Raw genomic sequence first — 17,151 nt, 5'->3', positions numbered from 1 at the left:
AATTCCTCGAAATTGTCGCGGTGTGCGGGTATCGCACGATTCTAAGTATTGAGATCTGAGGTCAGGAAATTCCTGGCGAATATCGCGGCTATCGAAGGAGGCGCGGTGCGGGACTGTCGCCCGGCCTTCCTTATTTCCTTGAGACGAGAAGATAATTAATTCTCACGCTGTCGAAGGTATCGGGGGTGTGACACGACATTGTCGCATCGCCCCGATTGCCAGAAATATTTAAGTTGCGAGCGTCGCAGAAAAAGGCGGAGAAATCTCCGACCGCCGCCGGCTATCGAACTTCGCCGGTATCGTCCGCCCCTCGTATGCGAGATCTCTCCTCGCGAAACTAATATCTTTTCGCTTATGGCGTAGCTGATCGGCTACCTTATTTCTGGGTTGTCGACTTCGAGTACGCTCGGAGGAAATTGCGAGATACGCAGCTAATTAGTAAGATCTCCGCGAGGTTGTCGAAGCTGCGAATTATAGGCTGGTATTATCTCTCTCTCTCTCGCGTATGGTACGACCGTTATTGAGAATTCGAATTATCAAATTCAGTTATATCAATTATTGTTCTAAGGAGCTTCGACTTTAGGAAGCCTCCGTAACAGACGTTCTTTGTTAGACCGACTTAGAATATCGCGCGTTTTCCTAGCGTTTCGAGAATTATTGTCAGTTTATGTCCAGTACATTATTTCGGTTTCCATTTTGTATCGAACTCTAATTTTTTGTTAATCACTTCTCTTATTATTTCCTCTCTTAATAAATCTGTTATTTATTTTTCTTAAATCTCGCGTTCTTTATTTGACTGGCGAACGTCCGTAATTTCTGTGTTCGTCTTTGTCTGTTAATTTAGTAAGCTCGCTCAATCAATTGACTTTTTCTTCCAAACCCCGCCCTTCTACCGTTAGGCGAGCTAGCCAGCCCGTGGCGAAGCGGGCTGTCGTATTCTTTCGCGCTTTTCGAAGAATTTGTGAAACTGGTACGTGAGAGACCGTACCTGGCGCCCAGTTCTGAGGTAACGAGACGGCCTTCGCTCCGCCGCGGCTCGCGCGTGGACATCCTCCATCCCCGTCCCGCCGATCGCGAGTACATAAAACCCTTGTGTTTTTGACGGCGCTTCCGCTCCCCCGCGAGAATCAAAATTAGAATTGAAAAAGCGTCGCAATATATATACATATATACACATATATAACATTACTCGTTGCATTGCAGACAGAAACCTGAAAGAAATATTACGTTTCCAAGCCACATCGAATTTAATATTGCAAGATATAAAAGAACGAATGTATCGAATTGAAGATGTTATGAGAAACCAAGCTCCGGTTTTAACGAAAAGCAGCGAGGATAGTCTTATTGCTGAACTATTACTCTTACAAACGATAGAAGCCATACGTAATTTTGATTTGCTGTTGCACAACACCAACGAAGCAGTGACGCAATTTGTAAGTTTTAATAGCATTTTTATTTTAATATACACAACTGTTTTATGATCCAGAGACTGGATCGCGGTGCCGCTTTCCCCATTCCAAGCGCGTGCTAGCGGCCGAGCGCCGTGAAATGCAGTACCGTCTATCGGCGCGGCGCAGACGGCATTTCACGGCGCTCGGCCGCTAGCACGCGCTTGGAATGGGGAAAGCGGCACCGCGATCTTAGCCCATATAGATATGAACTGCACATATCCCCACTTTTCTGCGTTTTCAATGAAGCCACATTAAGAGAAAGAGAGAGATATTGTTTGACCTAACCATGCGTGTGACAAAGAAGAAAGAGCAAATAAACTTTTTTTCTTTGTCACACGCATGGTCAAACAATCTTTCCCTCTTTCTCATATGGTTTCATTGAAAATGCAGAATGCGCAGTTCATATCTATATGGTCTAAGCACCGCGATGCAGCCTTTGGATGACATACAAATAGTGTTGCCATAATAATATATGGAAAGTTTTCTAATTGTTTATTTCTGTTTATAGAAACAATTTCTGTTAAGGATTGTTGGAAATAATCCTCGCGATATTATTCATCGCATTCTTTCCAAAATATTTTCCAACGAATGTGCGATAAATTGTTCATGGAAAGGCATCCGTAATAATTTCAGAGTCTCCAACTTATATTTTATTAAAATTGTGAAAAGTATGTTCTACATGTTAATTAAACATATCTATTAACCGAAATCTTTGTTATATTATTTTACTAATTCTATAATATATTATTTTTTCCAGGAGAAATTATTTTTAAACATTTAAATTTCACGGAAGTTGAATTTGATAATATAGCAGCAGAATGGCTGCGTTTTGCCAAACAACGAAAACAGAGACAAGACAAAGGAAAAGATGTCGAACGTGAACAAATTGATGAAAGTAATTAAGAAAAGTCTTATAGTACAAAATCTTATTACAAAGTCTTATAGTATCTTAGTACAAAGTCTTATAGTACAAAATCTTTATAAGCATAAATAAGTTCTCGATAAATTTAAGTTGACATTGTTAAAATATATTTATTTTAGTTTTGTATTAATTACGTGCAAGTTAGTGATCATATGATTATCATTTTGTTTTTGTGTATAAAAAGAATCATTGATCATATGATTATCATTTTGTTTTTATGTATAAAAAGAATCTATAAAAATAGAGTACAAATTTTTAGTTCTTATAGATAGATTCTTATAGAGATATAGATTCTTATAGAGAGTTCTTATAGATTTTATTTTCATTTTTATTTACGTTTTTGTCTAACAAAGTCTAAGTATAAATAAATAAGTAATGTACAAAATTAGTCAATATGTATTATACACGGTCCGTCGATTTTCGACCTAAATGAAATAAATAAGTAGATTGGCTCGAATTAAGAAGGAATGACCTGTATTGTTTTGGGATTGTCGCAATAATTAACGAAATATTAAATAAAAAAGATCGGCCAATCTGCGTGAGTAAAAGCGCGCGGCGACGAGAGTCGTCCCACCGTAATCCGATACTACGAGTGCGGCGAAGCGGTGGGCGGGTCGCTCTCCGAGACATGATGGTGGTTTGCGATATATCGCAATACCACGCCGAAAAATGACCCGTCCCCCCTTTTCGTGGCGAGAAAATGATGCGCTATCATTTCCACACCACCTTGCGGTAGATAGCATGGTGCGCTTTTTTTATAGTGGTTTCCCCATAGGCCTATTCCACTCTCAATTTAAAAATTATTCAAAATGCTATTTACTATACGCTGAATATATCGTAAATGTAAAAAATTAATGGTGACAGTACCTTTACAAAAATTGATTCGTGGTTGAAAATCCCTCGATAAAATGTGAGTGTAAGCGTACGTGTGAGTTCGACGCCTGCGCACTATGATTACACTCGCATGTCCGCTCAGCTGTAGTTGCGTGCTGCTGACGTACGCAGTCTGGTAACAGCGTGCGAGAGCTAAGACGTTTTAATAAAAATCTTGTGTTTGCGTAGTAAATTAACAGAGAAAGTGAAGTGTACTCTGCAGGAATATACGGATATGATTGTGGCATACGGACTAGCGGAAGAAAATATTGGGTTGTCCGGAAAGTTCGTGCGGATTTCTCAATAGATGTCGTTCAAAGGCGAATTTTACAAGTTTATGTCGATGTGATATGTCAAATGCTTTCGTGTTTTGATTAGTGACATTTCAACGCATACTTAGTGATATTAATTATCCCAATAAATTAAAAACTTTTTACTTGACATTAGTTTAGAGATGGAACGAAATAACGTGTTTTTTCGATGCATAATGCTTTTTTATCTCCGTAAAGGAAAGAACGCGACACAAACTCGAAAAAAATATGTGCCGTATACGGGGAAGATGCCGTAAGTGATCGCATGTGTCAGAAGTGGTTTGCTAAATTTCGTTCAGGAGAATATTGAAGATGTTCCTCGCTCTGGTCGGCCAGTCACCACTGATGTCGACCAAATAACAGCTTTAATCGATTCCGAGCGGCAGATCACAGTTCGGGAAATCGCAGCGAGGTTAAACATTGGCAAATCAACTGTTTCCGAACATTTAAACAAGCTCCAGATGGTAAAAAAGCTTGATGTTTGGGTGCCGCACGACTTAACTGAGAAAAATCGTATTGACCGCATTTCCATCAGCGATTTGCTATACAAACGCAATGAATACGATTCATTTTTAAAACGCATCATAACAGGCGACGAAAAGTGGATAATTTATAATAATGTCGAGCGTAAAAGGTCGTGGAGCAAGCGAGGTGAACCGCCATTAACCACTTCGAAGGCAGGCTTACATCCGAAAAAGGTAATGCTCTGCATTTGGTGGAATTGGAAGGGGATAGTATATTATGAGCTACTACCGGACAACGAAACCATCGATTCGGACAAGTACTGTTCACAGTTGGATAAATTGAAGATAGAAATCGCCAAAAAGTGTCCGGAATTGATCAATAGGAAAGGCGTCGTTTTTCATCATGATAACGCCAGACCTCATGCAAGTTTGCAGACTCGCCAAAAATTATTGGCGTTTGGCTGGGATGTTTTGCCTCATCCACCGTATTCCCCCGACATTGCACCCTCGGATTTTCATTTATTTCGGTCGCTACAAAACTCAATTAATGGTTTGAACTTTGCTTCTTTGCAACTCCTCAAAAACTACTTGGACAGCTTCTTCGCCGAAAAAAGCCCAAGACTTCTATGAGAGAGGAATTATGAAATTACCCGAAAGATGGAAAAGTATTGTGCAAAATAATGGTGCATATATCACAGAATGAAATAACTTTTAACAACAAAATTTTTTCATTCGAATTTTGCTTAAAAATCCGCACGGACTTTCCGGACAACCCAATACTTATCGTGCGGCCACAATTTACATGGAATCATTTCTCGGGCGTGCACGAAAACCAAGTGGCCGTACAATTTTACGTGTTGTGCAATAATTATGTGAAACTGAGTGTCGTGCATAATATCGGAATAACCGGTCCAGCAGTGTGTCTTCGTGTACGAGATGAAGAAAGGATTCTTGAAGAATTTTATCATCGTATCACATTATCAACGCGTGCAATACATTTTATCGAGGGATTTTCAACCACGAATCAATTTTTGTAAAGGTACTGTCCATTAATTTTTTACATTTACGATATATTCAGCGTATAGTAAATAGCATTTTGAATAATTTTTAAATTGAGAGTGGAATAGGCCTATGGGGGAAACCACTATAAAAAAAGCGCACCATGCTATCTACCGCAAGGTGGTGTGGAAATGATAGCGCATCATTTTCTCGCCACGAAAAGGGGGGACGGGTCATTTTTCGGCGCGGTATTGCGATATATCGCAAACCACCATCATGTCTCGGAGAGCGACCCGCCCACCGCTTCGCCGCGTTCGTAGTATCGGATTACGGTGGGACGACTCTCGTCGCCGCGCGCTTTTACTCACGCAGATTGGCCGATCTTTTTTATTTAATATTTCGTTAATTATTGCGACAATCCCAAAGCAATACCGGTCATTTCTTGTTAATTCGAGCCAATCTACTTATTTATTTCATTAAGGTCGAAAATCGACGGACACCCTGTATATGCATATTATACACATTCAAAAAATAATGAATAAAAGAAACTTTATATAAAAACAAGTATAGTTTATACCTTTTATTAACATATCATTTAATGATGGTTACATATCTATAAGATATTTTTAATAATCAATAAAGTAAAAATCTTAATTTTTTCAGTTATGTTCATTTATTTACAATTTAATGCAATATTATATATATATATATATATATATATATATATATATATAGAATAAAACTGTTGTATACTTTTGTTACAAACACGAATATTATATAAATATCAAATTCTTTAATTAATTCCATGCAAAATTAATTAAAATGTTCTTTAGTTTTGCTCGAAATTAATTAAATAATTTAATATTTATAGTATTTGTGTTTGTAACAAGTATGCAATAATTAAAATTTTTATTCTCAATATATATATTATATAACTATTCAGTAACGAAAGTATATAAAAGTTTTATAACACAATTCAATAATTTACATTATAGTTATATAATATTTTAACTGATTTTTATACATGTAAGTGTTATGTAAGTGTTATATAACATGTAATTTACGTGTTAGATTAATGTTACATAGCTGTAATATACAGGGTGTTTCATTTTAATCCGACCACCTAAATTTCTCGGAATCTAAGCAAGATAGAGAAAAACGTTTTAAACAAAAGTTGTATGGTTTCAAGGGGGACATAAGATGGTGTCATTAGTTTGATCTTGGAGAGCCACCTGAAGGATACGCGAAGGTCAGCTCCAACTTTTTAAATGGGATACCCTATATGCTTTTGCATATTCTTGTAGCTCATCTCAAGAGCTTTCCAAAACACTATAATTAAGTTAGTTTTCATTAAGTACTTTCCAAGTTATGAGGCTTGAAATCATTTTTTAATTTTACATAAACCGTAAAATATCTTGTAAAATATTCATTTTTCGATTATTTTACCTTAATACTTTTATGTACAAAATAATGAGAGGAATCAATTGGTGTAAAGAAAACACATAGTTGTTTCTAAGAAAAAATATGGAATTGTTAATTGCAAATTACATATTTTTTCTTAGAAACAACTATGTGTTTTCTTTACACCAATTGATTCCTCTCATTATTTTGTACATAAAAGTATGAAGGTAAGATAATCGAAAAATGAATGGTTTACTAGATATTTTATGGTTTATGTAAAATTAAGAAATTATTTCAAGCCTTATAACTCAAAAAGTACTTAATAAAAAGGTACTTAATTATAGTGTTTTGGAAAGCTCTCGAGATAAGCTACAAAAATATGCAATGAAAAATAGGGGTTCCCATTTAAAAAATTCAAGTCGACCTTGACATGACCTTCACGACGCCACCCAAGGTCAATCAAATTTACCCATGTAATGCATTACTTTATCTTCAACAACTTTTGTCTGAAACATTTTTCAAAATAACCACTTCCTTTACTTTAAAATGGGGTGTACGGGTGGTCTGAAACACCCGGTATATGAAATTAAATAGCTTGAACTGAACTTTATTGTTAGTATAGTGATTGATTACAAAATTTATCTGTATTGAAGAACAGAGAGATATGCATAATTTTTTTATAACAATGTAGATATTTTATTATAATAAAAGTTGTAGCGCTGTTTGAAACGAATATAACGATGTATGATTTAATGTAAATATTTTACTACATATTATACGAGATTTTCCGGCTTGAAATATCGCGGGCGACGTCTACCATTTCATTTTCGGCCCTGTGATAAAGCCAACTTCTGATTGAGTATCATGATTAAATGACAACATGACATATGTCAACCTCTAATGCACGAATCATAAATATATTATACGTTTATGTATGTACATATTTATATATATTTGTAATAAAAATATAAAACATAAAAAAAACTGTGAGAAAGAAACATATTGAGATATCGAAGGCGAGGCTCGCTCAGCAGCGTCCCGTGTCGCCCGTCGCTTTCGTTGCCTGCTTGGTAAGGAGACAGGAAACTGTATTCTGTCCTCTTCTTCTATCCTAAAGTCGCCGAAGCGCCGAGCTCACACGTACGCTTACGCTCACATCTCTGTTACCTTTTCCACTACGCGTGACATGTTGCTTGCGAAGACAATCTTGCATCCCTGATGCGCTCTTCGACCGATAAACCACGCGGGACCAGTGCGGCCTCATATACTGTCTTAGATGGATCTCACTTTCAAATTAGGCGTTTTCCTTTTCACCACCTAGCGGCAAGGCCTGAAACTCGTGGAAATATATTGTTACGGTCTTGATATCCGTGTTCATCGGGACGGCGCCGATTAACGAGAAGAAGCGCGTTATCAAGAGGTTGTTGACAGCAGCGTCTGTCATTTGAGTTCGATTCCAGCTGTCAAGCTGCGCGGACGCGTATTTGTATCGAGCCGATCCGTATTGCTAATATTGTGTATAAATGTTCTGTGATTACGTTGCAGTGTTCTGTGTTGTGTATTAAAGTTCTTAGTTCCTTTAAAGAATGTCTATTTATGTCGCGCGACTCGCGAGTGGCCGTTCTCTTCGTGCACGACTTCGATATCTATCGAAGTCTTCGCCGCGGGCGTAACATGAATATCCATTGGATATCTTTGGTAGCTACTTGGTGAATATACACTCAAAAAAACGGACTACTAAATTTTAGCAAAATATTTTAACATCTTTTAATGGTAATAAATCAGCAAAAAATAACCATATTAATATGAAATAAAGCTCAAATTAAACAGTCCTCTAAAAATTAAAAAAAACCAAATTTGAGTTACAAAAAATGTTTTACAAAATGACAAATGCTGAATGAAGATAGACTTTGAGAAATAGAAAACAAATTTTTTTTAAACCGCTGTGGCGGTTTGCTCAGGAAAATCAGCTTCCTGGTACAAAAGTGTTTTTAAGCTTATTTCTTAACAAATCCATATTTTAATAAATTTTCTACCTTTTTTGATAAAGTTACACCGTTTTAAAGAAAATATTACAAAATGAAACTATCGTTGTAAAATCTGCAATTCAGAAACAAATTCATGGAAAACTTTTTCAAAAAAGAAATAAAAATGTAACTCGATCCAAGAGAATAAAGATAGACAGTCAGATTCAAATATTTCCTCAAAATATAATTATATCAGAAAGATCGTAGAAAATTGATTAAAATATGAATTTATTAGGAAATAAATGAATTAAAAACCCATACATTTTTGTACCAGAAAACAAAAGTTTTTGTACCAATTAAAGAAAAATTTGTTTCTCATTTCTCAAAGTCAATCTTCAACGCCCGTTGTTTTAAAATATTTTTTGTAAAATATTTTTTGTAACTGAAATTTGTGTTTTTGCTTTTTAAAAGAAATGTTCAGGTTTTAATTTGAATTTTTATCTTAATACGACGATTTTTTCGCTGATTTATTGTTAGGTTATTGAAAGATGTTAAAAAATTGTGCTAAAATTTAGTGGCCCGTATTTTTTGTGTGTGAATGTAGATATATGGATAATATGTGTACATCCGGGGGTTTCTGATAGCTACTTAGTGCATATACATAGATATGTGGATGTTATATATACAGGGTGTCCAAAAAAAATGGAGACCCCGAATTTTCTTGAAAGGATGACGTTTCTGAAAAAAATGTTTCAAACAAAAGTTGTAGGGTTCAAAAAGATCTATTTACTGATGTTATCAGTTTGACATTGAATGGCGTGGCCAAGATCACGTCAAGGTCACATCAATTTTTTTAAACGAAATACCTTATTTTTCATAACAGAATCTAATAGCTAATGTTAAGAGCTTTACAAAACACTATAATAAAATTATTTTTCGTTAAGTATTTTTCGACTTATGAGACTTAAAAGTTACAGTACCGTCGGCATTAGCATTACCTAAGCACCTGTACCGCGTGGAGGTTGCCCGATCGGATTTACACCTCTTGTGTGTGTGTGTGTGTGTGTGTGTGTGTGTGTGTGTCGCTGGCGGGACGCAATGTTGATTTAAAAAGCTCTGGGTAATGCTAATGCCGACGGTACTGTAACTTTTAAGTCTCATAAGTCGAAAAATACTTAACGAAAAATAATTTTATTATACTGTTTTGTAAAGCTCTTAACATTAGCTATTAGATTCTGTTATGAAAAATAAGGTATTTCGTTTAAAAAAATTGATGTGACCTTGACGTGACCTTGGTCACGCCATTCAATGTCAAACTGATAACATCAATAAATAGATCTCTTTGAACCCTACAACTTTTGTCTGAAACATTTTTTTCAGAAACGTCATCTTTTCAAGAAAATTCGGGGTCTCCATCTTTTTTGGACACCCTGTATATCTACTTGTTATTTATAGAGGATATGGACCTCATATAAATATTTAGACATTTAGATATCTATTAGATAAATTTTTCCGTGTGAGTATGATGTACTTAATATTTATAACACTTACTCTTTTTTGGATACGTGTTGAAATATTCTTTAAGTTATCTTCAGTTGCCTATAACAAATTTAAAAGATTGTATTATATTACAATTTATAATTAAAAATTCTTAAATTATCTTAATATCGCTAATAGAATAATCAAAGGATCATTGGAATATAATTGACCAAAAACTAGCCAAAATTCTTGTTTATTTATTTCAAAAATTTATTACGATGTTTTGACCATATAGTTGTGGTTCTTTCCAAGTAGACACTGGAATAATGAAACTGATATAGCAAACCTACTTGATCTGAGAGGTACATAAACTACCATTCAAACCATCCGTCCCAGACAGCACAGGACATCCTATGGACATTCATTTTATGTTCATTTTATGTCCGCACGTCCATGGATATAAAATAAACGTCCATTGTACATCTGATTTAAGACATCCGTTAATGGTCAATATTTGGACATCCACAAGATGTCCGATCTTGGAGATCAAAGTTTCGCGCGAGCACGCAAGGATGTATTAGTTCGTTCGTTTACCGCGAGACACCTCCGATTAGACACAGTACAATTGGACACATGGTTTTGATGGGCTAATCGTGCTTGATCGTGCTGGTTACCCTAGGCATTGGTCAATATGATTGGCTGTGTTTAATTGTACTGTGTCTAATCGGGTAATCCCCGTTTACCGCTACGTGACGTTCGATGTGCTATCTTTCTCGTATTTAAGTTTTAGTTATGAGAATTATATAAAGTTTGCAAAAGATAACAAATAAGATTAAAAATATACTGTTCAATTTAATTTCTGATCTAAATGCACCAGTTTCAGATATTAAATTGATTTTATAAGTCGGACAAGTAAATATCCGACGAATAAACGAAAATAATCCGTTAATTTATTTATTTAAGATGTAAAGTGCAATATGCAAGTATAAATTATAAATAAAATTTTTATGTAAAATTTTATATGAAAAAGATAAATTATATTATTATTTAGGGATTAAAATATATATGTTTCGTTTAAAAATTATATGTTTAGATCATAAAGGTTCTTTTTTCATAAATATAATACATATTTTTTTAATTATCTGTTTTATAATCGTTTTGTGCAATAAAAGTAACATTTAAATAATATGTGATATTGCATTAATGTATATGTATAAATTTTCTTTAATAAATGTATTGTTTAAAAAAATATATATTTCATCTTTTTAATATATAAATTCAAATGTATTGTTTGTTCAGGATTCGCCCTGAATTTCGAGCGAAAATATCACCTCCTGTTGCGCCATCCGTGCGCGCCAAAGTGAACTCACAAATATAATTCCGTGCGGTGTTTTTTCAAAATCAGCCAGGATCCGCGTGATCGCGGAATAATTCATGATCCTGGCCAATTAGGCAATCAGAAAATCACGCGATTCGATGTGCCTTAACCGGATAGGCTCAACTCGGATCATCCGATGCGCAATGGATTCCTTATATACGGGAGAAAGGCTCTCTCCCGCGAAGTCACTGTTGAATTTTACCTAGTCATTGCGAGAGTCATGAAAAGTTATAGAGGAGTCTTTGTCTAGTTCTTATCGAGTCATAACGGAATAATTACGAGAATCGTGGCAAGTTATAACGAATTATTATCAAAGCCATTGTCGGATTATAGAGCGGCGAGAACCGAGATTTTGCAAGAGCGTTTGAAGCAGTGGAACGTGCAAATCGGGATTATATTTAATAGCCGAATTTTGTATCAGATATCGCGACGGATCGTTGGACAATTCATTTAAAGATAATCGATTCCGTTCAACACGTGAACGTTCTGAACGCGAGTGCCGGGATTCATCGGAGCGCCGCCACTCTAAGTTAGAGGTGGAGCCTGTTTCTCATTGAGCCTCCGCTCATTCGTCGAACAGTGGAAAGTGCGGTCTCGCTCGCTCTCACAGACAGTGAGACCAATAGAGCGCTGTCTCTCTCAGTTTCGCGTCGAACCGTGAATAGTGCGGTCTCGCTCGCAATCACACGTACGGCTGAAAGACTGCCGTCTCGCTCGCTCTCACAGACAGCCCGATAGAGCGCTGTCTCTCTCTATCTCGCGCGTGCAGCCGTGGAAAGTGCGGTCTCGTTCGCTCTTACAGACAGCCCAATAGAGCGCTGTCTCTCTCAGTTTCGCATCGAACCGTGAATAGTGCGGTCTCGCTCGATCTCGCGGACGGCCGCAATAAAGCCGTCTCGCTCTCTCTCTCGAAAACAATCGTTGGAGCGCTGTCTCTCTCAGTTTCGTGCGTGCACCCGTGAATAGTGCGGTCTCGCTCGATCTCGCAGACAGCTGATTGAACGCTGTCTCTCTCAATCTCATGCGTGCACTCGTGAATCGTGCGGTCTCGCTCGCTCTCGCGGACGGCCGATAGAGCGCCGTCTCGCTTGCTCTCACGCGAACAGCTGATAACGCGTTGTATCGTTTATATTAAGGGAACAATTGTATAGTGCGATCTCGCCAACCGAGTACGAATCTCGACGTGCTTAAATACCCGAAATAGAGTCGCACGCATCGAAAGCTTATAAACTCTGTACATATCGTGTAATTCTGTGCAATAAACTTATCGCCACTCTGGTGTGGATGTCACTGTGTTATAATCAAAGTAGCAATTTTACGTTATTTCATCCCGCGTCACTCCTCCAGTGCGAAATCACGTTATTTGCAAACTCGCGATATCCTCTCGGGTGTGTCCGGGCAAAACAAAATCGCAACTCACAGGTGCGATCCTGAACATTGTTTAAAAAAATATATATATTTCATCTTTTTAATATATAAATTCAAATTTTATATGTAATCCCTTTTTCATCTCCTTATCACGTCCGTATAAAGCCCGTTTCGTATATCTGTTATTGCTAATTTATGTCCATTAGACGTCCATCGGATATCTTTTGGACACGTCAGGGATTAAATTATGTCTACCAATTTCATATTTGGATATGCTATGGATATACCATACTGTATATTTGAGGAACATAAAACGAACATTTTATGGATATTCTCAATATCCTTGAAGGATATTTGTAGAATATTTTATGAATATCTATGTGCTGTCTGGGCGTTGAAATACAAAATTAATATTATTTATAATTTGGTTGACTATGCAATTTTATTATCTCATGACAGTTTCCAACAAAAAAATATAGAGTTAGTACATGATATTTTACTCAATAACTATTTCATATCATAAAACGACACATACAAAAAAGAATCAATTTTTTAAATAATCGTGACTACAGCAATAACGTTGACGCAAATCTTATATGTTTCGACAGAACATCTTTCATTTAATTATATTATCATACGTTAAAGATGTGAATCATGACTTGTGCCGTCTATTGCGAGGCAGTGGCTTTAACGTCGTCTATAAAATAACAAAAAAACTAAATACTTTAATAAAACGTATCAAGGATATTTTACATAATAACGATAAAACAAATGTTGTATACAAATTAAATGGCAAAAATTGTAATGTGTCATATCATTGAGCAAACAAAAAGACATCTACGTACTAGAGTGAAAGAACATTTTAGTAATATAAAATTGCATGAAATGAATCATTCTGTTATACAGTTGCGGTCAAAATAATAGTAGTGGCGGGAATAAGTATAAATAAATTATTCGATTTCTTTTTGTTCGACTTTTTGACTAGACATTACTGTTAAATACAATTATATTGTCAAAACATTCTTGGATCAAGTGAATGTAAACACAATAATTTGCTGTAGTTATTGTCAATTCCTCTATCTTTGAAGTGTGGTGATTTTTTGTGCGGTCAAAATAATAGTAGTATTTAACTAATTTTTGTAATAAAAACAAAAATCTGATAAATTGCGTACTTTAAAACTGTTGGAAAATCAGGTACTGAATTTTCTGATTAGTTCTTTAAGACATAATATCGAAATCGGGATAATTTTTATTACAGAAATGGGGCGAGGTTAAGCATTGCACCCCTGAAAAGCGTGATCTTATAAAAAAGTTAATTTTGGAGGGTAAAACCTACGCTGAAATCCAGAATTATATAGGCTGCTCCCCGACAATGATCCGAAATGCTTTAAAATATGAATCAAAAGAGATCACGTGGACGCAAGCCGTCAATGTCGCCGAAGTTAATCAGACGAGTAGTTCAACACTCTAAAAGCAACCCATTTATGCCAACAACACAAATAAAAAATAATCTAAATGTATAAGCAAGCCTTGAAACTGTTCGCAGACGTTTAAGAGAACATAACCTAGCAGCTCACAATCCGAGGAAAGTACCTCTGCTTACAAAAAAGCATGTAGTAAAAAGAATGAAATTTGCGAGGGAGCATTTAGATTGGCCAGAAAAGAAATGGAGAAATATTTGGTGGTCGGATGAGAGTAAAATTGTGTTGTATGGTGGAAAGAAATCTCAACTCTACGTTAGACGACCGCCCAATACCGAATACAATCCAAAATTCACCATCAAAACGGTACAACATAGTGGATCCAGTATTATGATTTGGGCGTGTTTTTCTTTTTATGGTGTTGGTCCCATATACTGGATCAAAAAAATTATGAATCGACATATTTATATGAAAATTCTGCAGGAAATTATGCTGTCGTATGCTCGCGAAGAAATGCCACTGATATGGATCGTCCAGCAGGACAATGACCCGAAGCACACGAGCAATCTCGCTAAAAAGTTTCAAGACAATCAGGTTGAGGTCATGGAGTGGCCCGCACAATCGCCAGATTTCAACCAATTGAGAATCTGTGGTGTGACGTTAAAAACGCGGTTGCTAGTTGCAAGCCAGCTAATAATAATGAACTTTGGTCAGTGGTGCAACAATCTTGGAGCTCTATATCTGTAGAAAGGTGTCAAGATCTCGTCAACTCTATGAAGCGTCGATGTACTGCAGTTATATTCGACAAAGAACATGCAACTAAATTAATTTGATGTAAAAATATCGAAATTCTGTTTAAGGATAATGTTTAAATTTAGCAACTAATATTATCTTTTTGTTTCTTCTTTAGCGTAAAAACTACTCCAATACTACTATTTTTTGACCATCCACATTTTGATACTTTGGAACACATTTTAAGTTTTTTCTTATAATATTGAAGTATCAGTTTCGATTTTTTGATTAAATTGTTGCTGTGTAACATAAGTTAATAAAATAAATAAAAATAACATAAGTTAACATAAATTAATAAAATAAATAAAAATAACATAAGTTAACATAAGTTACCCGAAATTAACAAATTAAAATAAAATATAGTAAAAGGCCATAAAGAGCCAACGCAGTTGTAAGGCGTGTTTTTTGGAGAAAAAAGTAATCCATGAAAACGATCACATTAGACGATCTTTCTTCTTTATAACGTTTCGGACTCAGTTCGAGCCTTCTTCAGTGATTCTGATAAGATAAAAAAGAATTAAATAAAATAACAATGAAAACGCAATTCTTAATAGAAAAGAGAGGAAAAAAAAATTAGTCATCATATCATGTATAATCTTAGAGAGCGAACGTGGACCCGTCAAGGCAAGTCAACCCGAAGGAAGCCAGATGCAAGCAGTCCTTTGAGCGTTGCAAGGCGCAAAGAGCAATGCACTAACAAAATAAATGTACAAGATATAGATGCAAAGCCTTGCAATAATTATAATTAGACAAAGGCAACTCCCACTCGAGAAGATGAAACAGAAACGGACACGAACACTCAGCGCGCACATGGTCGACTAGGCAAAAAGATTCGAATGCTAACGATAAAATGACGTCAAAATGTGATCGACAAAAACAATCCAAGTATACACTGAGGACAAGAACAGTCCTAACAAACGATTAAATTTTAGATATGTTTTCGATTATCGATAAACATGAAGTATTCAATTTTGACGTATCGCTGTGAAGATTCAACGCATTTCTTTGACGCTTAATATAGATCATCTCCGATATTAATCTCTTTCCCAAAAAAGTTTCCTCATCCAAAACCTCAATGCCATCAAAATTAAACGTATGATCTAACGCTCTGTGCTCGGCAATGACGGACGTAAGATTCCTTTTATGTTCCTTAATCCTCGTCCTTAATAAGCGTCTCGTTTGTCCCACGTAAGAAGCGTCGCAATCTATGCAATTGATTTTATATACTATGTTGCTGCGCGAGTCTTTTTCCAAATTATCTTTGCCGACTTTAATAAAACGGCGCAAATTATTTATTATAGTGTAAGAAATTTTGACATCTAGATCTCTGACGCAATGCCGAAAACGCTCAGATATGTTCTTAACATACGGAACATTAAAATATGAGATCCTCACTCTTTCATTAACATCATGACACACATTCGAATTTACAGTCAAAGCGTCATTAAGTCTATTGTTAAATCTAGGTAATAAAATATTAAGTCGGTCAGCAATCGCCAAGTCCAACGGTATATTCGTGAATAATGAGATAACGTCCAATGAGATCAGTTTTACGTTGTCATCGATACGTTTACCATTTAGTCTATCCACTACTTGAGTACTGTTAATAATTTGACTGTCTGGTCGTGGAATAGATTTATAAATGATATCATGTAAAAACTTAGCGAGACCATAGAGTGGTGTGTTCTTAGATGAGACTAGATGATGACTTAGATGAGACTTTTATTTTAGATACGTCGATGACGTTGTGTTGGCGGCTCCCTCCTCAATGCTCAGTACCATTCAGGACACTTTCAACTCGTTCCACACAAGGCTGCAGTTTACTATGGAGGAGGGTGCCGACAACCGTTTGAATTTCCTTGACGTCACTATCATTTTAGAAGATGGACTGATTCATTTTAACTGGTTTCACAAATCGACTTTCTCGGGGAGATACCTCCATTTTGAATCGCGACACCCCCTTTGCCAGAAGAGGGGTACGATAATTGGTCTAACTGATAAAGTTTTCTGGCTTTCTCATCCAAAATTTCATAAAGAGAATTTTGAATTTGTTATCAACATCCTGTTGAACAATGGGTATCCTCTCTCTTTTATTTTCCATACAATTGCTGACCGACTTAATATTTTATTACCTAGATTTAACAATAGACTTAATGACGCTTTGACTGTAAATTCGAATGTGTGTGATGATGTTAATGAAAGAGTGAGGATCTCATATTTTAATGTTCCGTATGTTAAGAACATATCTGAGCGTTTTCGGCATTGCGTCAGAGATCTAGATGTCAAAATTTCTTACACTGGAATAAATAATTTGCGCCGGCAATT

This window comes from Camponotus floridanus, unplaced genomic scaffold (genome assembly GCF_003227725.1).
Source record: "Camponotus floridanus strain SB8 unplaced genomic scaffold, Cflo_v7.5 scaffold217, whole genome shotgun sequence".
Lineage (NCBI taxonomy): Eukaryota > Metazoa > Arthropoda > Insecta > Hymenoptera > Formicidae > Camponotus > Camponotus floridanus.
This window is presented reverse-complemented; position numbering follows the sequence as displayed.